The sequence below is a fragment of the Felis catus genome, chromosome F2, assembly GCF_018350175.1.
Source record: "Felis catus isolate Fca126 chromosome F2, F.catus_Fca126_mat1.0, whole genome shotgun sequence".
NCBI lineage: Eukaryota > Metazoa > Chordata > Mammalia > Carnivora > Felidae > Felis > Felis catus.
In genome coordinates this window covers 9,888,242-9,912,779 of record NC_058385.1, presented here as the reverse complement: position 1 = coordinate 9,912,779, position 24,538 = coordinate 9,888,242, and the positions used below count along the sequence as shown (strand labels likewise).

Sequence of the window (24,538 nt, the reverse complement as noted above, 5' to 3'; positions counted from 1 at the left end):
GGGCGGCCGGCCGGCGCAAAACCGCTTCGGGGTTTCTTCCTACCGACCGCTCAGTAACGTCTGAAAGGAGCGCTTCCTTCACTCTTCAAAAGCTGAAGATAACGGGGCGAGCCACGGGATTGGCAGCAGAGATGGAAACAAGTTTTTTAAAAGCAGGTTTCAGTTATCTTACTTTGGACAACCCATATATTTGAAAGCACTTTCTCCCGAAAGCCAAGTCTACGGCATGGAGCTCCTCCTGTTAAATAAAGCAAGCTTATTTATTTATTTATTTTTTAATTAAAAAAGAAAACTAGAAAGACCTCCGGATTAACCAAGTTAACTAATTTGATTATAAATGCTCCATAATGTTTCACACTTCATGAGCAGAAATCAAGGGTTTCTCTGTGGTATGTGTTTTCCCCAATCCCCTGGAGAACTAAGAACCAAGAACACGTGAAGATGTCAATCATACCTAAGCATGTCTGTGCTCTAGAAAACTGGTGCAAGAATTGAGTATTCACGGATGTATTATTTGTGGCTTTCTGAACACTCTGACCACCCCCGCCCGCAACCAAAACCACCACAACGAAACATTTATCAATACTCCCAGTATCAATCTATCGGCTGTCTCTCTACTTAGTGAACGATATATGTAGCATTTTTCAAAAAAAATAAAAAAATGTTTATTTATTTTTGAGACAGAGAGAGAGAGACAGAGTGCGAGCAGGGGAGGGGCAGAGAGAGAGGGAGACACAGAATCCGAAGCAGGCTCCAGGCTCTGAGCTGTCCGCACAGATCCTGACATGAGCCTTGAACTCACGAACCATGAGATCATGACCTGAGCTGAAGTTGGAGGCACAACCCACTGAGCCACCCAGGCGCCCCCTAAAATTTTATGTTTATGTATTTTTGAGAGGGAGAGAGAGAGCGAGCACAAGCGGGGGTGGGGCAGAGAGAAAGGGAGACATGGAATCGGAAGCAGGGTCCAGGCTCTGAGCCGTCAGCACAGAGCCCGAGGCGGGGCTCGAACCCAGGAACTGTGAGATCATGACCTGAGCCAAAGTCCAGCGCTTAACCGACTGAGCCACCCAGGTGTCCCATGTAGCGTTTTTCTAAGAACAAGTCTCTTTGCCTGTTACCGCCGACAGAGAACATTTATGAATGCGTCAGCATCCCAGGGTAACTGGTTACAGCACTTTTCAGCATCTTTGGTTATAATAAGCAATATTAAGGGTAATGTACTCACTAACATCAAATAACTAATTTACAAAATAAAGTGGCGTACGTATAAAATCATCTGCTCTCACGTTAAGAAAATGAAGGGTCCATTAATAACAAGCATGGAGGTGGGGAGGGGAGGGAAGCCTGAGATTCCTCTCTCATCATCTTTTACAAGCTCAATCTCCAAATACATCCATCGCCGTGTTTTGTTAAGAGACGATTTGGGGAATCTGCAAAAGGATTTGTTCTAATAAAAATATTTTCCTATGCGAGAGTTGAGAAGCCCCAAGGCAATTCCTACACAATAACTTCCTTTAATTGTGCGCTATGTAGTTTAAAATGTCACCGCCTCCTCCCCCCTCTCATGGATTCAGTGAGATTGTTTCTTTGAACACATTTTGAGCGAAATGCCAGAAGGGAGCGACTATTTCTCTGCGGAGTCTTCTGCGTTTGGTCATCCACCAACCTGGGTCCACCTTCCTGGGAAGATGAACTGGGGCTCCCTTCACAGAGGGGCTCAGGGCCAAAACAGGCAGGAGAGCCTGGGGTCAGAGGCAATCCACCGGATCACAAACGGAGTGCGCGACAGCAGGCTGCCCCCAGGACAGGCGACGTTTCTTCCCAGCATGTGTAACGTCTCCTCTGATTAGTTACCTCTGGAGTTTCCAACCGTGTCCACAGAGGGGACAGGGGCAGTACATCTGGGGACACAGTGAAGGACAGGACTGAGATTGGCGCCCAACAGCTCTGTGCTCAGGGACCAAAGCCAACCTCTGGGAAGGTGAGCCGAGGGGAGAGGATCGTCCAGTGGGTTGCAGGAGACAGAGCTCCTGGAGCCTCTTCTGCTGGGGCCTCGTCTCCTCATCTGGAATAGGAGGTGCTTGGGTGAGATTCCCAAGATCTTGAGAATCTCACCCAAGCACCTCCTATCCCTCTAAGTCATGTGGTTCCCTCCTCCCTCCAAGTCATGTGGTTTGGAGCAGCCAAGAAGGAGCGAGCTACTTCCAATTTCAAAATGGCATATGGGAATATTGGCTCAGGACTGCATTGTGGTTCCTGTATTTACCGTTCTTAGGACAATATTCTCCGCATGATGAATTGTCCTTATCATGTAATATGAACTGGCATTAGAGCCCATGCTGGCCTGCTCGACTGTCTCCCCTTCTAACCCTATCCTGCTAAGACCAGAAGCCCCAACCTCCACTGCTACTGACCTGACCGTACCGCATGGCCCTGTCTGTTAAGGCGGGCTTTGGTGTCGTTGAGAACACGAAACAAAAATCATTACTTTCGGCTCACAAGACTGGCAGACACCAGTTTATTTAAATACCCGGGCACCCGCCTCAGAAAGCTCCCTGTCTTGCTTTCACAGTTTGCTTTCTTCGTGGAAAAAAAGGCGAGGCAATGGGTAAACAGAGGCAGACGCTCAGGATGGCTCCCGCAGGCACTCCCATCTGTTCCACGCCATCTAACCTTCGGAAGCACGCACTAGAACAAAACCGGTGTGAAAAGATTATGTTAGAAAGGTTGTGACTGGAAGCAGTTCGCACTGCGTTTCCTTGTTGTTTCCACCCCTTCCCTCTCCCTTTCCTCTGGCACCCCCAATCTGCCTAGTAACTTTCAATGCCCTGATATTTACAAACGACCAGGTTCCGAGCCTACACGTTTTAATCCGGACTCTTTGGAGAGGAAAAGGAAAAGCATCTTCCTGGAAGAAACAGGTTGGGTGCTACAGGATCTGTTTTGGCCAACAAACTACAGCTACTTCAGACCTAATGAAGGCGGCTTCGGTGCTCCTTCTTTTAATGCTCCCATAATCCCTAACTTCTGTTCTTTTCCTTTTCAACGTTGACACGGTGCTGGCTGAGATCGGTCAAATGGTAGATGCCGTGCCTGGAACCCCGGGGCCACATCTCGAGGTCATGAGTGTGTGACAACCACGATCCCTGCTCGGGGAGCAGAGGACGCCCCTCTGACCCCTGGACAGGTCCCTCGGGTGTGGCCAGGCACCGGCCAGGAGGGGCTTCTACTTCTTTACCTTATTCTAGGAAAGGAAGATCAGAGCTCTGCCGCCTAGAATTTCATCGACAAAGGTAATTATACAGTCCTGCCTGATCCCTGACTTACCTCTACGAAGAGGGAACATAAGCCCGAGGCAGAGAGACACTTCCGCTCACCAACTATTTGGCTACATTCTCCCCTGTTTAATATCCATTTGAACATTTCACGGAAGTAAAAAATGAACCGGAGAACAAAGCTTGGCAGAGGTGAGACACAAAACGGTCCGCCGTATCAGGGTGCACGTGAACTCCACAGCAATCTGGCCTCGGGTGACAGGGGCAGGGCCCTGCCGGTTCCTCCCCCCGTGGAGCAGAGGGGCTAGAGGGGTCACGTTATCTGTGGGGGGGTCCTGCTCTGGGTGGGGAGGGCTGGAGGCCACAGACGCACATGGTGACTCTCACCCACTTGAAGCAGTGTTTCTCAAGCTGTTACGTGCCCGTGCACCCCAGGGGATGCCCTGCAAACGCCCACTCCTGAAGTAGATCTGGGGTGGGGGGGGACCTAGATCCTGTGCCGCTCACAGATCCCAGGCGAGGCCTAGGAAGCTGGTGCACCTTTGAGGGGCGAGAGGAAGCCCACCGCTGCACTCGCGAGCATCAGGTTAGAACCCCAGTGCCTCGGGCGCAGAGGAAAACAGCCAAGCTTTCTTGTCTCTCAAGTGAATTCAAGTCTGGGGTCTTTGGGGCACGTAGGGAGAAAGCAAGGGAGTTAGAGCCAGGACCTGGGGACTCGACACAGTCCCGGATTCACCCACAGACATTCCTTAGCTATGTGAAGACTGGCCATTTCCCACGCGCGTTACTACGGAGAAAAGGTGGAAATGTTGCCGTCAGGTGGGAACCGAATTCCACTTGCGGTCACCAAACGTCACCTTCTCCACGAAAACTGAATGTGTTGAATTTGGCGAGCTTGGAAATGCCTTCAGCTCAAACATTCCTGGAGGCGGACAACAGAAGAAGCGGTTTACCTTCCAGGTAAGTAAGAATTCTCGAAGAGCCGATCTTCCGACTTCCTACCAAGTCAGGGCACGGAACACTGACAGTACGTATCAACCTGGGCCATGCTGCTTTCTGATCTTTTTGTTTGTTGTGGTAACAGTATTTGTGCTACCGCCTTGAGGCATCGAACCCCAACCTGGTAGGAGGGTCACTCTTGCAACTACAGTCTCGGTTTTTCCCACTTAAGGACAGACAGACATCCTTGTCGGCGCGGCAAAAATGCAGAGTTTCACACGACAGTGTTAACCTTTGGATTCTTTACAAACGTAAGAGAAATGCACTCACAATAGAAGAGTCAGAACCGTCCGGGGGAGGGAGAAGGTGGCTGGGCTTGGAGTAGCTGCCTCTGGGTCTGGATCCTGGCTCAGCCCTGCAATGGCTGAGCCGCCGTGGGCAGGTTAGGGCATCTTCCTGGGCCTCGGGTTCCCCGTCTCCAAAATGGGGACGATAATAGTACCCACCTCTTTACAGGACCCGAGAAGGTTAGATAAGGGCACAGACACTTTTCATTCATAACCGTTATGCGGAGGGTGTCTCTGGGGATGGAGAGAAGTGTGGACAATTTCGAGAGACATTGGAAGAAGTACATTGGGCTGAACTTGGAGACGCGCTGGGTGTGGAGGGTGAGGGGGGCGTGTTGAGGACGATTCTGGCTCCCAGTTTGACTGCCGAGAAGTGGTTTGTGGGGAGGTACACACTCTCTCTTCCATCCCTCCCTCCTCTGCACCCCAGGCCTGAGCCAAAATGAACTATGGTAGTCTGTCCCTCCAGACCAGCTGTGTGCATTCACACCTGTCCTCCCCTCTGCCTCAGATGTCTCCTAACCAGCAGCATGGTGGTGAATGGTCTCCTAACCATTCACAACGTTTGTCACGTCCTTAATACCCATCACACACGGTTAACAATATTGTGGTTCTCACAGAAATTATTTTATCGAAGCAAAATGCATTCACAAATAATGCTCAGTTCTGTGGGTTCAAGGGAGCAACGCCATTCCATTTGGAAGACGTTAATGCGTCCATTTTAATTAATATGCCATGTTCTCAACGTGTTCCCGTCCTAGCGCATGCTCATTTTTATTCATTTCTTTCATGCTGGGAGAGTAACTTGCAAAAAGTGCAAAAGCAAAGGAGAGTACCAAAAGTGGAAAAGTAACTGGGGAAGTCACAAAAGCACGTTTGAAAAAAAGACTGCATTTGCACGCTACAAATTGCACAGAAACTAAGAAATCAGAGGGCCCACCATCTGGAAGCATTAAGTCAAAACCACTGCCCTTTCTGGACCTGTACTTTTTCAATTACTGAATGACGTGCCTCGTTCTGTCTCATCGCCCGGTGAATCCCTCTCGTCTATAATTCTGACGGCTGAATCTTCTCTTTTTTGGCCTCAGTGTTGCCATCCACATCAACTCCAGGCTGTCGGTGAAATAATCCTCTTCCAACCACACTATCCCTTCGTATGTTCTTGGCAACCGGGGACTTTTCCCACTAACATTTTGACTTTTGATTCCAGTATCCTAGTCCTTTTTCGGCTTATTTTTTCGGTTGGCTACAGAGTAGGTCTTCACAGATGATTTAATAACAAACCCTTGCCCTAGGTTTCCATTCCTTTGTTTTAGTCTTCCACAGGTGGCGTAAACCGTTACCCCCCTTTTGCGGCGCCCCCTTTCAGCCCTGTTTCTTCCGGCACATCCATTCTCTACAACCGCGGGATAGAAAAAGATGTTGGAATGGGTGCAGAGATGATGGACAGGCCAACTCTTAGCTTTTTTTTTTTTTTTTTTTAACATTTATTCATTTTTGAGAGTGAGAGAGATGGAGCGTGAACAGAGGAGGGGCACAGAGAGAGGGAGACACAGAATCCGAAGCAGGCTGCAGGCTCTGAGCCATCAGCACAGAGCCCGATGCGGGGCTCCAACTCACCGACAGTGAGATCATGACCTGAGCGGAAGTCGGACACTCAACTGACTGAACCACCGAGGCGCCCCGCCCCCGCCGTTAGCTTCTTATGACTTCATAGACATGGACGAAGAGGAACTGTCTGTCTCACTGGCTCTCATATGTGCCAGGTGCACTGGTGGGGCAGCACACAACTTGTGCCTGCATTTTGATCAAGGTGTGAAAATTACTGGGACAACCGGGGAGGCCCTGTGTTATGGAAATATCCCCCAGGTGGCGCTGTGAGCTGAGCAAGGCTGGAGGGAAGAGCGGAGGGGGGTGGGTGCCACTTGCTACGCCCAGTGTTTCCTCATGAAGCTCAGGGGGCACACAAAGGCGGCTACGGGAGACAACTCTGCCTCAGGAAAGCAGTATGGAGGGCAGTCTCAGGCTCTCTGCTCGGAGCTATGATGGAGGACGGTGGCTCCTGTCTACCTTCATCTCAGTGAGATGAAGCCGTGTTTCCATGAGTACAAGAGTGGGGGTTTCTTAGGTGCACCTAGGTATTTGGGAGAAGGTGCTCTGGAGTGATGGTAAACAGAATTGCCCCCAAAGATTCACCCCCAAAAGGAAGCCCCCAGCCCTGCGCTGAGTGGGAGGCCGTGAGCACCCCCTAGCGGTAGGAGGGGTGCGGCTGCCCCCGGGGAGCCCCAAAGCTCCCAAAGAAAGGCAGCTCTGAAATCCCCCGTCCCCAGGGGACCACACCAGATGACAGGTGTCAGAGCCCAGGGCAGGAAGCTTGCGATCCTCCCCTTAGCACTCTGCCTGGCCTGCACATTCACACAGCCTCGCGGGACCTACTCAGGTCAGAAGGGACGCCTGCTCATGAGAGGGAAAGAAGCTGGAACAAGAAAGGGGAAAAGCCACGATGTTTATTACGTCCCCTCCTCCACAGTAAATCCTCACCCCCCCCTTCTCTCCTGAGCCAACACAGGCCTGAGCTGGAAGAGGGAGAAGCTAATTTAAACCGGATGAAAGGCTGGAGTTTGGGTTGAGACAGACCGATGGACTGGGCTCTTTGGTTCCTGAAACTGATCTGAGAACTTTCAATTATTTAAGACCCGCTGAAGAGGCTATGGGTGCCATCTGAGATTTCATCCCAGGGACGGAAAGGAGAACTCAGCAGGGTGAATTCTTCAGGCACAGAGAAAAGCGCACACTCACTTCCTGTTTATCCCTCCTGAATCCAGGCCAGAAAACAAAAGGGCTCCATCCGCACAGTATCCCTCAGGTTTTCTGTTCCCCTGTTCACTCTCTGCCACTCCTCAGTTCAGAGCCCAGGTCCAGGGGTCAAGGTCGACCACACCTAAAGGTCTGCAACCCTGGGAAGTTACTCAAGCTGAGTGTGCCTCAGTTTCCTCTCTTATGCGTAATGACTGCTACCCTCCATAGGGCTGATGTGGGAACTCTGTGAGGTACATAAACGCGCTCAGCATGGAACTCAGCACCACGTTTGTTCAGTAAATGTGAGCGGTTATTAAATTTCGTCCCCAGTGTCCGCAACTTGGCACTGATAATCGCCGTCATCAGATCTCGAGCGTTACGGGAACTGAATGATCTTTTGTCTTAAAATGATTCCATTACTCTCAAGCCATAGCGTGTGTGTGTGTGTGTGTGTGTGTGTGCTATTTCTGTCAAAGTGGATTGACTATGCAGTTTCTGTCTGAAAGGTCATTCGCATGACCCCATTTTTATTTGAGTTACAGAGAAAATATGTGGTTTCAAATTTCAAAGCAAACAGTTATGTGAGTGAACCAGGCTAGAGTAAATAATAGAGCCATTATTAAAAATGAAATCAAACCTAAAACTGGGAGGAGAAAAAGAGCAGGTCAAATCTCAATCCATGATGGATTCTTTAATGTCATTCTCCAAGGTCATTTAGAAAATGCTTCGTTTTCATTTTGAAGTCAATCCGTTATTTTAAAATGTTACGGGTTCCCTTTAAAATGCCTTTCTACGGGGCGCCTGGGTGGCGCAGTCGGTTAAGCGTCCGACTTCAGCCAGGTCACGATCTCGCGGTCCGTGAGTTCGAGCCCCGCGTCAGGCTCTGGGCTGATGGCTCAGAGCCTGGAGCCTGTTTCCGATTCTGTGTCTCCCTCTCTCTCTGCCCCTCCCCTGTTCATGCTGTGTCTCTCTCTGTCCCAAAAATAAATAAACGTTGAAAAAAAAATTAAAAAAAAAATAAATAAAATGCCTTTCTCCTATTTAAGACCATTAGAATGAAAACAGAATCAGGGGGACAAAAATCACATTTCTGGTCCAACGTTCTTCCTTGGCCAAAGGCGAAGAAAATGCTGCGAAGAAAATGCCAGCAACTTGTTCCACTGTTGGGGAGCCCTGCCTTTCACCTGAGATTACAGAAATCAAGGCTGCGTGTAGCTGGGCCCCCAAAATCATTTGGCAATACAATGGCTTGCTTAATGACAATAACTACAAGTAATTAAAAAACAGGGCCACTAGGATTCCTAATGAAAATCCAATAGGACCGCTTGCCTTATCCAAACAAACATAAAACGATCCCACTCGCAGCCACTTTTTATCCTCTCCTAGAGTTTTATGTGGTTTTAAGTTCCGCTGTGAGAATGCGGGAGGCCAAATTCTAAATTAACGTCAAGTTCAAGGGACCACTGTCCTCTTTTAAAGACTAGTGTGCTCAAGTCACAGGCTTTAGAAGTCTTGCTAATTAACGTGGGTCTCAGTGTTAGCTGGTTCCCTTAGTCAGGTAGACCAGGCGACCCTTCCAGGGGCTCAATGATCTCAAAGATTCAGAACTCTAAAAGGATCCGTGTTGTGCATGGAGACACTGTCAGAGGACCACCTCATCCGTGCTCACAACTGCCTCCTCGAGGCTGCCTGGTGCCCCTGTGTAAGCAAAAGGGTAAGTACTTGTGAGTGGCCCCTGATGGCCCTGACCAGAATCCAGGGTTGGGTGCATCTGGGGACCCTGCACCTACGTTCTCCCACCAGCATCGATGTTAAGCATCTGTGCTTCACATACTGCTTTTTCCTTTAGCTGTGTGTTGACTTGTCCTCTACGGCAATCGTAGCTCATATATACGATAACAGAGATTAAGGGTGGCAATATAGATCGAACCCTTATTTCTGAAAGTATTTTTAATTTCTAGTGATCAGCCTTGGGGAAGAGGAGATTTTACTCTGGAATAAACCTTAACATGTGTTAACATTGTGAACCATTTTTCAACTTGAAGGGAGAAAAAGTAAAGCAGCATTTTTTTTTTTTTTTTTTTTTTTTTTGCACAGTGGGCCAAGTTCGCTGTAAGTGGATTAGGTAAATTCCTTTGTATTACGTTTGAAAATGAACCTGTTAATCATGGCCACTTCTTATAAAGCATATACAATGTCCCCAGGACTGTACTAATGCATCTTATAGGTTTTTAAATTCAATCCTGCCGATATCTCTAAAGCAAGTATTATCCCGATTTTATAGATGAGGACACGGAGGTCCAAATAGTCTAAGGTATTCAATACTGAGTGGCTGTTGGCTCTACACCCAGGTCTGTACAGGTACACTTCGGCCCACCTGTCACCCCAGAGCTCTTAATGATGTTGTTTTGAATGTTTTATATTTGGGTAATATGGCCATAGGAGCCCATACTAATTATATTTTAGTTCCTAAAAATCTCCTCTTTTGGCTGTGTGCTGTTCAGTACCAGCTTCCCCCAGAAGGTGGAGAAGGAACAGAAATCTCCTTAATTTTTTGCTAAATCAAATAACCATGCCATTTGCTAACAGCTTAAATGCACAAGCGGAGAAGGTGAAGTGTTTATAAATTGGGTTCCATTAATTTCATTTTCTTTCGTGATACCACTGACTGCGGATCTATGAAAGTTAACCGAACTTTGATGAAAATAATGAGAGATATTAAAAGGAACAACAAGCAACATAAGACTGTGATTTCATTCTGTCTTACTACACAGAGCATCAGAGAGCAGGGATCGCACACTTTTTATTGCCATTTCCAGTAAAGCTGCCCGCCTTGCACATAGTTAAGCACTTGAGTTGAACTAAAACGCTAACCACTCCGTAGAATATCTAGCACGTCAATTTATATTGCAGAGACCCAATGAAGATGTCAGATATAAAGCTTGGGAAGTGAAACTTGGAATAAACTGTTTACAAATTTGAAACCACACTCAAATCGCCTCCTTTTTCTTTCTAATGTTTTTTTTTTTTTAATTTATTTTTGAGACAGAGAGAGACAGAGCATGAGCAGGGGAGGGACAGAAAGAGAAGGAGACACAGAATCCGAAGCAGGCTCCAGGCTCCGAGCTGTCGGCACAGAGCCCGGTGTGGGGCTGGAACCCACGGGCCATGAGATCATGGCTCTGAGCCGAAGTCACTCAACCGACTGAGCCACCCAGGCGCCCCAGAGCACCTCCTTTGGACTGCAGAGTTTGGTATAATAGGACACAACTGCACAGAACCTGTTCTTTCACAACTTCATGGGCACATTAGCCCGGAATTGTGGTTAGGGAACAAATACGCTGCAAAAGGACATCAATGCAAGGTAGAATTTTCAAGCATAGCCAGTGGGTTCACTTAAAAACAAACAAAACACGTGGTCTCCTTTGCCAGGGAACACCTAGAATCGTCTTCGAGTTCTCGAATAGCTCTTAGTACCGCAGCGGTTCGGACAAGTTCTTTGCCTCAAACGTACTCAAAAAACGTAACAGCATTTTCTCATTTTCCAGGATTCAGACTGCACTGTGGGAGAAAAAAATAACCTTCAAAATAAGATATGTAAGTAGCCAGACACGTGTTTTGTGCAGCACATCTTTTGATCTTGAGCGTTTTGACGCGTCTCACGCGAATCATCTCCAAACCTAGAACGCCACGAGGTAGGGCTTCACCACGACTTGGGCTTGAAGTGATACTTTTGGGTCCAAGTGACAAGGAGCTCAGGAATGACTGGTAAGTTCATTCTACTTGCCCGGGCCCGTTCCGGCACCAGAGCACCAGGCACGGGGCCAAACTGTTGGCTCTGCTGGGCAGTTTAGCCTGGAGGTGTCTGGGGGCAGGCACTGGGCCAGGAGGGACGGGAGATCCCGGGGGCCAAGGGCAATCTGGGTGTGTGGCCGCAGCCCCCTCCCACCTGCCGCCAGGACCCCGTCTTCGCGGCCACGCGCTCTGATGCCTGCTTCCAGCTCCGGCTCGCTCCTCTGCCAGGCCTTGACCGGAGCCTTCCAGGCTGGAGAAAGTGTCCCCGAGGCCCCTGAGAAGCCTCTACTGACCTCTCTCTCCGCATCCGGTCCTTCCTCCCTGGCGCTTCCCTTATGGTCCTGATAGTCAAGTGGCGGTCCCGCCCTCTCGTCTCCCAGCCGCACACACCTGAGGGCAACCCGGCTCTCGTCTGTCTGTCCAGCCCAGCACTTACTGCTGGGGACGGCAGGCTTCAGAGATCTCTCGCAGGGACGCTTGTCTGACCCGAGTCCAGTTCAGGACATGTCTGTGCCTCAGTGTAAAAGAATAAAAGCTGGGGCGCCTGGGTGGCTCAGTCGGTTAAGCCGCCGACTTCGGCTCAGGTCATGATCTCGCGGTCCATGAGTTCGAGCCCCGCATCGGGCTCTGTGCTGACCGCTCAGAGCCTGGAGCCGGTTTCGGATTCTGTGTCTCCCTCTCTCTGACCCTCCCCCGTTCATGCTCTGTCTCTCTCTGTCTCAAAAATAAATAAACGTTAAAAAAATTTTAAAAAAATATGAAAAAAAAAAAAGAATAAAAGCTAACGCTATCCCCAAGGCTTTGCTTACTTCCCCGTCTCCCTCCTCCTGCTGCCCAAACGCACAAACACACAAACAAAAAGCTGCTCACTTAAGAGGCGCGCTAAGGATTACAGTAATCTTAAATCTATATCAAAAGTAATCGGATAAAGACTTAAAAAAGCCACAGGCGTTGCTGGATGAACAAAATGCATCTTTCACGCGCTCTGAAAACTCTGCCTTTGGTATCCACTCACATACAATGTACTTTTTTACTGCCCTCCTTCGTGCTTTCACTTCAAAGCGATGCTATCTGCCTCTATCTTGATTAATTTTAAGCTTCTCACTCCTGTTTACTGAAGAAAAATGACTCATTCAAAGTGAGAAAAGGGGGTAGGCTTTTTGAAATAGTTTTTTTTTTTCCCCTGTCTCTAGCATTTTTTTGTTTGTTTGTTTGTGTGGCAAGAAATGGGAGTTTTCCATTACTTTTTAACAGGAAAGAATTATTGACGTTCAGTGCTTCACGATCTCTCAAGCTTTTGATTTTAGGCGCAATCCCTGGGTCTAAAAAGAGAAATACAGTAGCAACCGTTTGTGGGGTACCTTTCCTCTGTCGGACCTCATGCCGGATAAGTGCCTTACATTTATCAGCCTCGCCCAACGGGTGTCATGTGTCCCCCTTAGCAGATGGGGAAACTGAGGCTCGGGAAGTCTGAGGGGCTGGCGTGAAGCCGGTCAGTCAAAGGAGCTCAGTGTCGACCTCAGGTCTGTTTTCTAAACCTGTGCTCTCCCACTGCTCTGCGGAGACATGGAAACATCTGCGGCTGCAGGGAGTGAAGACGGGCCGGATCTGGACGAGAGCCAGGAAGGAAGGGCGGACGGAACAGAGCGGGCGCCCTCCTCACCACCCCCAACCCAGATGATGCCAGGCCTCTGGCTGCTTTCCTAACGAAACCTCCTTCCTGCTGTGGCGGCAGAATCTGGGAGGCACTGCAGTTAGCGGTAGTGGCCGCACCAGAGGATAAAACAGTGAGGGGGAGTAAGAGGCAGGAGGATGTTCTGAAAACTTTGTGAGACGGCATTCGTAAAATATGAAAAATCGGCCCGATAAGCCCAACTTGTGGCAGTGCCCATAAAAGCTCTGCTTGGTAAGATGCTCCAAGGGGATCTCAAAATTGCGCTCTACCCTCCTTGTGGGAAATAATTATTCTATCTTTCTAAGGAAATGACAGTGTTTTCCTAACGACCGAAAAATAACAATCCAGTCATCACCGGATGAGATAAAAGCCACGTTCTGTCTGGACGAAGCTGGGCCCACCCCTGGGCATGAACCCTTCGGGTCACGGAGACCCACTCAATATGGCAAAGACAGCTTCCTATCATCTCCCTGCCCTCAAGGGTACAGGCCCCTAAAGGGACATGGTCCAGCCAGTTTGTACAGAGAGAACGGTCTAGAATGCAGGAAGCGCCAGAGGCATCCCGGTTCATTCAGAGGATGCTTCCTGAGCACCTACTATACGCCGGGCCGTGAACAAGATGAACGATACAGACGGGGCTCACGTACATGGCAATACCTAAGAGAAAGAAAGAAAACACATAGTCCGGTAAGTAGAGCCGCTAAAAGGAAAGACAGATCGTGTATTTTAGCAAGGTGGAAGCTACGGCCGACTTCAGGAAAACAGAGCTTGGCAAAGCGTCGGGCGGGGGGTTTAGGAGAGAATGGAAGAAAGAAAGGAGACACTGAGGGCTGGCGGCTTGGTTCAGGAGGTGATAGCTGGAGGGGAAGCAGGGTCAAGGGAGGGTTTTTTCTTTAAGGGGGTAGAAATGACAGCACGTGTGTCTGTGACATGTTTTTGAGACAGAGAGAGACAGAGTGCAAGTGGGGGAGAGGCAGAGAGAGAGGGAGACACAGAATCCGAAACAGGCTCCAGGCTCCGAGCGGTCAGCCCAGAGCCCGACGCGGGGCTCGAACTCACGGACCGCGAGATCGTGACCTGAGCCGAGGTCGGCCGCTTAACCGACCGAGCCACCCAGGCGCCCCGCCACCGTTCTTTTTTAATGAGCTGGAGCAATACCGCGAGGCGGCCGCAGAAGTAATCTGCAGACCGGTCGAAGGAAGCATTTTTGGAACAATCAAAAGTATCCTGAGCAGGAGTTAACTCCTTCGTACCCAAGAGCGAGCTCCTTCTCCCAGGACGCGTGTGTACAGACACCGACCTCCCACCTGTCCGAGAAACATTAGAGGGGATTCCCGGGGCGGGTGGGAGGGCGCGGCTGGCGAATGTCAAGTGCCTCTCCGAGAAGTCAGCTTCTCTGAAACTTCTCTCACTGCCTCGACTTCGTTTACCGCGCTCAGAGCAAGAGGACAGGAACGCGAGGACAGACAGCACGTGAAGTCAGCAGAAAGATTTGCAGACAGACTGTCCTAAGGTACCGAGCACTAGTTGCACAGGTGACAGCAGGATAGCGGCAAGAATGCTTATGATAAGCTGTCGAGGTCTTCCGAGAAAGAGCGAAGAAGAGGAAGGTGTGAGTGAGGAGGGCTGGCTGAAGGAGAGGGGAGAGAAGAGAGAGCAACACGTCTTGTCAACCGTGGCGCGGAGACCGAGCTGTGCCTTGCAGACCGACGACCTTTCTCCCCGCGCTGTTCTCCTGGTTCTCGGTCGGCACCCGGGGTTGATTTCTGACATCTCTTACGGCCCTGAAATTCTTCTCGCAGGGCGTGTCTCCCGATGCAGACTGTGCAGAGTCCTTCGAGCAGTGCACAGCCCCTGAAACTGCCCCACGAGTTTATGGGCTCACCAAGGAAATCACCACGTAGGAGCCGTTCACTGGGCTAAGGAATGATGACAGGTGGTTGATACCTGAAGGCCAGAGGCCGCCTCTAATGTGACCCAGAGCCGGGCGGTTAAACGTGACACCGTGCTACCAGCAGCATTTCGTTTGCGTGTGATGCCTCAGCTCATTCGGGAGGTCACGTCCTCCCAAAGGCTTTCGGAAAACCTCCGCCCACGACTGCAGTTCAGAGATGGGAGTCATTAAATCCTGCAACAGGTGGCCACTGGCTCTGAACTGAGAGATATCACCAGGAATCACTGGATATAATGCCTACCTCTCCAAAATGAATGTTTTGATTCATGCCATTTCCCCCTCCATTAGCTTCGAGGGCACCTAACTCCTTTGTGATATTCTTTTTTCCTTATCGATTTCTAGAGGGAGGGCACTGGATTTTTCTCTTTTGTTTAAGAGCTTTAAAGATAGACAGAGGCTTTTCAGTGTTCACCTGTTTTACTTAACAAGGCTCTCTCGATCTCTGCAATTACTGTTTCTGGAACATAAGGAGGTTAGAGCATAAGGAGGTATATCTAGAAAAATATTTCAGGGGCGCCTGGGTGGCGCAGTCGGTTAAGCGTCCGACTTCAGCCAGGTCATGATCTCGCAGTCCGTGAGTTCAAGCCCCGCGTCAGGCTCTGGGCTGACGGCTCAGAGCCTGGAGCCTGTTTCCGATTCTGTGTCTCCCTCTCTCTCTGCCCCTCCCCCGTTCATGCTCTGTCTCTCTCTGTCCCAAAAATAAAATAAAAAAAAAAAAAAACGTTGAAAAAAAAAAAGAAATTTATCTAGGGAGGAAACAGGAAAATGGTATTTTTTTGAAAAAGCTAGTGTCTATCTCAGAAAAAAATCTTAGTAATCCATATCTCGTCTTTGGACGAAGAACTACTCAACATGCAACTTCTCATTTTTCAGTGTCACCTTTTTCAAGTGTTATGAAAAATACTATAAAGTGACCTATTTCCTGACCCCTACAGAAAGTAATGCGTCATTCCAAAATCCATTTCTTCCACTTGCGGGACAAAACACACCTTCTCTGACAGATGGGAAAGGCCCCTTTACATAATCCCTCCGTCGCCCCCACCCCGACGCACGAAAAAGTTACTCTACAAAGTATCTATTAAATGTTGCCTTATAGCTGGACAATCTACTACAACCTTCGGGTCCAACTCTCTAGCCAGAACTGGAATGTTATGGTACAGTGGGGATATTCAAGATACGGCCTTGCTGGGAACTAGGTAGCAAACTGATACAGGGATTACAGTGATTTTCAAAAAGTAGGATTATCTGAGAAAGCGGTTGGTAGGAGTCCCTCGCAGGAACCGAGGAAGACAGCAGGACCCCTGCGTGCAGGGCAGGCTCTGGACTCAAGCTGGTCTGTGTTTCGAACCTGCTTCCCTACGCTCTAGTCCTGTGACCTTGGGTGAGTAAATTCCCCCGACGTGCTATCCTCTACTTTTCCGTCTCTTAAGTGGAGACGACAACGCCTTCCTCCTTGGGTGGCTGTGAATTTGAAGTGATAGGAAGGACGGAAGGCCCTCAGCCTGGGGCCTGGCATAGCGAAGGTGTGTGCTCAAATTTTACAGTAAAGGTGTTACTTCTAATGGAAAGTATTAAAAGCACTTGGTGGTATTGGCAAGTCATTTCTTTGGTCATCATTTTCCAAAACACATGGAAATTCTAGACGTTCTTGTTAAAATAAATGTAGGAGAATGAAAATTGTACCAACAAAAAACAATCTTTCTGGGGTTTTGGGAGGCATCGCATTCAACCTGTTTAGCAATTTGGGGACCAGTGACATCTTTACTAGACTGAGTTTTCCAGTTTGCTAGCATGGTAGGTCACTTCATTTATTTAGATCTTCCCAGACCTCTTTGTCGGAGTTTTAACCGTTTTCAGCATACACGTCCTGCACGTGTTTTGTTAGATTTACCTTTAACTATCTCATTTTTTTTTTTTAGCCATTGTAAACGATAGTGTATTTTTAATTTTAGTTTCCATGTGCTCATGACTAGTGTATAGAAATAGAATTGACTCCTGTGTGTTGATCCTGTACCCTGCGACCTTGCTGAATCTGTGTTTTAATTCTAGAGTCTGGTTGTTTTTCTTTAAGTTTTTGGTAGACCCCTTGATATTCTCCAAGGAGACAATATGCCAGACAATATAGACAGCGAGAAGAAGCCGGCAGAAGCACAGCAGGCCAAAACGAAACAGTGCAAGGCAGGAGGAGTATCAAGTAAAACCTCCTATCAGTTACATGCAAACTCACAGAAGATTCAAGATTTATATAGAAAGGAGGGGCACTTGGGTGGCTCAGTTGGTTGAGCATCTGGCTCTTGATCTTGGCTCAGGTCACCGTGACCTCATGGTTTGTGAGTTCGAGCCCCATGTCGGGCTCTGTGCTGTCAGCGCCTGCTTGGGGTTCTGTCTCTCTCTCTCTCTCTCTCTCTCTCTCTGCCCCTCCCTCTCGTCCGCGGTCTCAAAAAAGTAACAAAATAAACTTAAAAAAATTTATATGGAAAGGCAAACGAACTCTAATAGCTGAAACAATTTTGAGAAAAAAGAATAAAGTGGGGGGAATCGCTCTACTTACTTTCAAGACTTAGTAAATAGCCATAATAATAAAGACTGTGTGATACTGTGAAGGGACAGACTTACAGATCAGTGGAACGGAACAGAAAACCCAAATATAGTACCAGTATACTCACGCACGAGTACAGTCAGCGGATTTTGACAAAGGTTCAGAAGCGATTCAATGAAGGAAGAATGGTCTTCTCAACAAACAGTCCTGGAACAACTGGGCATCCATAGGCCAAAATGTGAATCTTGACCTAAATTTCATACCTTATGCAAAAATTCAGAAAGGATCACAGATCTACTTGTAAGACATAAAACTATAGAATTTTTAGGAGACAACACAGGAAAAAGTCTTTGAGATCCTGGGGCTCGATGAAGCAAAGTTCTCGGGTACGACAACAAAAACGTGATCCAACAAAGGAAACATGGATAAGTCGGACTTCTCAAAATTAAAAAAAAAAAACTTTTGCTCTGCGAAAGACCCTGTTACCAGGAGGAAAAGACAAGCTACAGACTCAAAGAAAATAGTCGCCCAACACGTATCTGACAAAGAACTCATATCCGGAACATATAGATAAGTCAAAACTCAACTTAAAAAAAAAAAAGACAATCCAGTTGGAACATGTGCAAAAGACACGAAGAGATACTTCGACAGGGAGGGCATATGAAGGGCAGAAAACACGTGAAAAAGATGTCCCACATCACTAGTGGTTAAGATGGCAAAGCGATATCTTTACACGCTTGTTAGAGCAACTAAGATAAAAAAAAAAAAGCGCCACCACGGAGATCATGCCGGTGAGGGTGCAGACAAACTAGATCACTGTGTGCACCGAGTAGGAATATTTTCCGGTAGAGACACGCCGGGAAAGAGTTTGGCAGGTTTCTGTTTTTGTTTTTTGTGTTTTGAAAGCTAGGTGTAGACTTACATAGAACTCAAGAATTGTACTCCTGGGCATTCATTCCAGGGAAATGAAAACTATACCCACATAAAACCTATGCATACTTGTTCACAGCGGCTGTATGTGTAATAGTTGAACACTAGAAGCAGCCAAAATGTCCCTTAATGGGTGACTGCTTCAGCATAAGCATCCCATGGAATGCTTCTCAGAAATCAAAAAGAACTACTCGTCCATGCAACAAGTTGGACGCATCTCAAAGGCATTACACTGGGTGAAAAAAGCCAATATCCAAAATCGTATACTGACTCATCCCAGTTATGTAACATCCTCAAAATTATGTAACTACAGTGATGGAGAACAGCACATACATGGCCATGAGGGGCTGGGGGCAGTGTGTCCATGTGTGTGTAAGGGGGTACGGAAAGGGAGACCTCTGCATACAGAAGAGGATCTTGACTGCGGTGGTGGTTACATGAAACTATACATGTGATGAGAGTGACATATGTATGGCATCCCACACATTGTCCCAATGTCCATTTCTTGGCTTTGATCTCTGATACTACACTATAATTCTATCAGACATAACCGTGGGGACAGAGAGTGCTGGGAGACGGTACGTAGCATTTCTGTTATCTTTGTAACTTTCTATGAATCTATAATTTCAGAATAAAAAGTAAAAAAAAAAAAAAAAAAGCCTTGCCCAGGACACAGGGTGGAAACACACAATCTGTTTCCCAAATAAGTGAAAAATCATTACTTTAAAAATAACAGAAATTTGGGGGCACCTGGGTGGCTCAGTGGGCTAAGCACCTCACTTTGGTTCAGGTCATGATCTCATGGTTTGTGAGTTCAAGCCCCGTAGGCTCTGTGCTGTGAGCACAGGGCCCAACTGCAGATCCTTCGTCCCCCTCACTCTCTGCCCCTCCCCTAGTTGCACGTGCGCTCTATTTCTCAAAAAGAATAAACGTTTAAAAAATTAATTAAAGGGGCACCTGGGTGGCCCAGGTGGCTAAGCATCTGACTTCAGCTCAGGTCATATCTCACGTTTTGTGGGTTTGAGCCCTGCGTGGGGCTCTGTGCTGACAGCTCAGAGCCTGGAGCCTGCTTCTGATTCTGTGTCTCCTTCTCTCTCTCTGCTCCTTCCCCACTCACCCTCTGTCTCTCTTTGTCTCTCAAAAATGAATAAATGTTAACAAAAATTTTTTTTAATTAAAAAAATAAAAATAAAACAACACAGATATAAAACATAATAGGTTTTACGATAATAGTTCTATAAAATAGGTTCTACTATAGAAATTAACATGTTTGTCAGATTACGAGACATTTTATATGGAGAAATGGGCTTTAACATTTCTCAGATTTTCATATTGAGAAACCAACCTGAAACTCAAGCTTTGGCCTCAAAATAAAAAAATGGGACCGTGTTTTCTAAATTGCTAGGAGTTTCTAAAATGAAACTTTGTTTTGAAAAAAAAAGTGTTTTTCCCTTATTACAGTTCAGAATCTGGCCTGGATTGTAATATGCTATTTAAATAGTACTGAAGACAGTAATGTACTAACCTAAGAACTTACTCATGCTTATGAAGGTACCAAGCTGGAAGTATTGGAGATGAGGTTTAGAGATAAAAGAAATTTCACACATGCATAGTGTTCTTTGAAATTGTTTCCCAAAAAGTGTTTTCAAGGAAAAACTTCATATGTAATTCAAACAGAGCAAAAAACCAAACAAACAAACAAAAAAAAACCCAAACAGAACAATTACAGATTTCGATGATTTCCTACTCCAGACTGAAGTGCTTTAAACTTATTTTAACAAGAAATTTAAAAAAGAATTAGCATCAAAGAAAGAGGATTTGGGGCAGAGCGGACTTCACGGTCTAGCAAACTTGAAAGGAACGAATCATTTTTTCTTCTTAAATTCCCCAGTAACTGATTTAGAGGAACAAGATTCAATGATTTCACATTTGGCATTTCCTAAGCATTCCCCATTCATTCTATATTTTAAATGACCATGCTAGCACAGATGTATGTAAAGTCGGTGGGAAAGTTTTAAAAACACGTGCTTTGCGAATTTAAGTTCTATTTAAGTATGGGATAGGTGATGTAACAAAGGCGATTTTCCTACCGTCTGGCACATCTTAAAACGTACCGGTCAAGTTGACGGTGTTGCCTCCTCCTTGCCTCTGCCTGTCTTTGCACGCATCACTAGGGTGCAACCTATTACGGCATTTGTGGGATTGAAAGGCTGTGAGCAAAGATAATGAAAAAACTGAGGTGTGCATTGTAACGTGGAATCCCGATGTTTACGTATAGCTAGTCTATCAGATCTGTTTGGATTTGGGAATGAAACTTTGTTGGCGGACAGTGCAACCCAAGAATAGATCCAGTACAACTTTTCTGAGCAATGGTCTACTATGCTTCGCTAGCAAGAAAGCTGAGGGGTTCACGGTAGATGTTACCATCAGAACGGCGTGAAGAATCTCATCTGGTCCAATTCATTTTACTTCAGGATGACTGAATATCCTAATTCATCTACTGAAGGTTCTGCCAATATACGTATGGCCTCTCATCTGTAGACCAGAGACCAGGGCTAATTATTACCCCAAGAGTGGCCAAGAAGATGTTACTTGGGAACCCTGTCTTCCTTTTTAGAGCTGAATGCTTCCATTATTATCTTCTCTAGATAGACACTCCTATTAAATAACCAGGGATCCTCCCCCCAGAAGAAGAAGCTAAAAAAGATAACAGAGAGATAAAGTAAGGCAGATTAGCAGAGGTGCAAAAGAGCAAATCCAATTAAGAAGAACTGTTTCCTATACGGATCTCATATCCTCCTCATTTGTGTAGAATCAGGAGAACACGTTTTCTCTATAAATAGAAGAGAATTGAATCCCTGTCACAAACACTGTTAATTAACTTAGAACTCTGCTTTCATACTGTCTTCCCGAGGAAGTCCGGACAGCAAGAAGCTGTGTCTCAGACTCTACAGTCAGGACAGCTACGCAAACGCGCCTGGCACAGCCGACAGAGCCTTTCTCAACTGATCCTTATAAAGCATAAGTCATGTCAATTAAATAATTTATAATTAGTGTCGGTGTGCAAAATCTTTACCGTATCATGTTGATGTGTTACAGAATTTAGCATTTTCTGCACGGTGTTTTCTAAAGGTGGATGCCTCATGTGGAGAATACAGTTAGAGCAACGGCTATAATTTGAATAATGCAAGATGCATCTAAAGCCAGTGGGGGGAAAAATACCAAATGTGACTTTCGGTTCAGAACGGTCGCGTGATTTCTTGTATCTCCTTTCATTCCGCGAATCTTGTTAACATGAGACGAGAAGAATAAAAATGGCAAAAAAGAGAGTAAGAGAGACACAAAGCAGAGGAATGAATAGTAGCTAACCTAACGGGTCGCTGGAAATTAAATCCCACTGTGTGTCAGAAGATCCCAGTGACAAGCCAGTGGATGTTCCTGGCGACACCCCCAAAGAAGCAGGACCCTTGCACAGGACAGGCCCAGAGTGGAGGGCTAGAAAGCAAGCTGAAAGCGTGCTCCGAACACAGTACTGGGGGGCCCCTGGGACCCCCACCCTGACATGGCATGAAGGCAAGTGTCCCCCCTCCCCCATCTCTGCCATCACCCGCGGGACTCCAGGTGGGCAGCGCTGGGCCCAAAGCAAGACTGAGATACAGTGAAGGCACCAGCACGGGGAAGAGGAATAGGCCTATGTCTCATTTCCTCTGCCAAACTCTCAGTGCCAACAGCAGGACATAAGATGCTTTCCGGGAAGGAATTTTTTCCCTCGGAAGAAACCGATCAGATCGGGTAGGGGTGTGTGTGTGTGTGTGTGCGTGTGTGCGCATGCACGCACGTGTGTGCTGGGGCAGAGGGAACGGGGCACCTCCTGAAGTTTAGGGGTTCCAATCTGGAGAAGGTGGCTCAGCACAGGGTTTCATACAGCGCATTTCTCCATCCACAGCGTTTACCTTCTCGCACGGAGACCCTGATCTGATTCTCAGTACCTCCCTTTTAAGTGGTAACGGGCGGCCAAGACTCTAACATGAAAGCCAGAGACCAGAATAATCAAACAGAAAAAAAGAAACCTGGAGGAAAACAAGATACTCAAAGGACATTTGAAGAAAACTTCAAAAGGCTTAGGAAATCGTTTAGAGAAATAAGTAAAGGTATTGCAGCCCCAAAATAAAAAACAAACGCTCCCTTAAAAAAAAAAAAAAAAAAGCAAAAATAAGAGCTGTTAATTAAATACGGAATTGAAATAAAGATTCCGTAGGAGAATTTGAAGGAACATCAGGGAGCTTTCCCAGAAGGTAGAGCCAAAAACCAACAAACAACAAAGTTAGGAAATAGTTAAGAAAAAAGGTGATGACATGAAAGGCTCCATCCAGAAGTCCCAGTATTCAAGTAATAAAGATTCTAGGCAAAGACAACAGAGATTAAGGTGGCAGAGAAATTATCTAAGAAATACTACTAAAAAGTTAGTCATGGGGGTGCCTGGGTGGCTCAGTTGTTTAAGCGTCCGACTTCAGCTCAGGTCATGATCTCACGGCTCGTGAGTTCGAGCCCCACGTTGGACTCTGTGAGGACAGCTCGGAGGCTGGAGCCTGCTTCGGGTTCTGTGTCTCCCTCTCTCTCTCTACCCCCCCCGTGCTCACACTCTGTTTCTCTCTCTCTCAAAAACAAATAAACATTAAAAAAAAAAAAAAAAAGGTTAGTCATGGAAGGACACAGGCATCCAGGGCCAGGACGAGCAGTCCCAAGAAGAAAGACCAAAGAAAGCAAAGACTAAAAGAAACCAAAAATTCACGGTAAGTCACATCACTGTGAAATCTCAGCCCATCAGGATCAAGAAAAGATCTTTTTTAAAAAGCTTCGAAAGAAAAACAGGACACATACAGGCACCCGAATGGCACTGTCCTTCTTAAGAGCACCACCAGATGTCAGAAGACGATGGTGCCGTGTCTCCAAAATTGAGGGGACGTGCTCGTTTGACCCGCAGTCACATGCCCAGGCACTCCTTCTTCAAGCAGGAGGGTCGAATAAAGACACTTTTTAGGAACGCGGGGATTCAAAAGCACCCCTCCCAGGCAACTTTATTTAGGGAACGTACAGAGGGTGTGCTTTGTCAGATGGCAGAACAAACCTACAGGGAAAACGCCCAGGAATCCAAGAAGAGAGACGGTCTCCCCCCGACCCCCTCCGCTGTCTTGCATTGTCTCGCACTGTGTTGAGAAGTCACAGCACAGCACCTGTGGAGGGGCTTTAAGAGTAACCAAGAAATGACCCTGGGGGATAAAGAGCTCCAGGAAGGAGAGACATATGAGTATTTATAATTAAAGGCACCATGTATGCATACGGGCAAAGGCGATCGATGGCCCTCTGGTTTCCTCCCCAGGCTCAGATGTCACTTCTCAGACCAGCAGCCACACAGCATGTACATTCCCATTACAGTCCCATTAAATGCTTACCTTTCTGCATACGCTTGCCACTAACCGAAATCTTATCTGTTTGTCGGTCTCCTGCACCAGAAGGTAAGCCTCCCTGAGGACAGCACGGCGTCTGTCATTCGCCTCTGTATCTCCGGGGGGCATCACTAGAGTCAAGTGATTGGAGGAGCAAAGGGGAAGTGAGGAGGGAAAGAGGATTCTCATATGCCTCCGGGGCAGCTTCGTCTGCGCACCCCCTGAACTGGAGCTTTTCACGGGGACACTCTGCGTCCCAAACCCTTCAACTCCACCTCACGCGGACGTTGTCTGGACAGGCGAGGGATGTGTCTGTTGAACAGCTGCCTCAGCCGACTCGGATTGCAGTCATCCCTCCAGTGTTTTAAATCACTGTCCCCTCTTCTCCCTTACGGCTCGGTTTCTCCACCTTGGGGACTTCGTGGATCCCAGAGGCATCTTCTTAAAGGCTAGATTCTTTATATCAGGGCTCTTGGGCAGATAAGGCAAAACCTCAACAACGTGGGTGAGGTATTCCCTCCCTTTGAATTCTTGAGCAGATTATTCGCTGTGGATTATCCTTATCTACAGCAAAAGGGCAGCCCGCTCTGGGACGGGAAGGCAGTCCGTAAGCAAGTATTCTGATACAAAAATAAACTACAGAGGAAGAAGTTCACCTGTTGAAATACCAGACTTACTCCCGGAGGTACCCTGCCTGGAATTTCTCCTGGTAGATAATAGGTATCAGTGGGGCTATTCCCTTATTCCTACATCCCCCATCATTCTTCACCATTAAATAGCGTACAGGGCATTCCAGACAAGAAAAGCTAAATCAAGTAGGTCAAAAGGGAACCAC

At 47.3% G+C, this 24,538-nt stretch overlaps 1 protein-coding gene across 13 annotated transcripts in view; it reads right to left on the bottom strand.

The window, feature by feature from the left end:
- The window catches only part of FAM110B (family with sequence similarity 110 member B), a 144,520-nt gene that overhangs the window by 3,390 nt on the left and 116,592 nt on the right, over positions 1–24,538 (bottom strand). For 5 of the 13 annotated variants that reach the window (XR_006592774.1, XR_006592773.1, XR_002739628.2 and 2 more), the window contains one exon: positions 2,492–2,691. The exons of 7 other annotated variants lie outside the window; for them this stretch is intronic. The gene's annotated coding sequence lies outside the window, so the exon portion shown is untranslated. Of the gene's footprint in view, positions 1–43; positions 685–2,491; positions 2,692–24,538 lie in introns of those variants that run through there. One more of the 13 variants, XM_045050184.1, reaches the window with a different exon arrangement.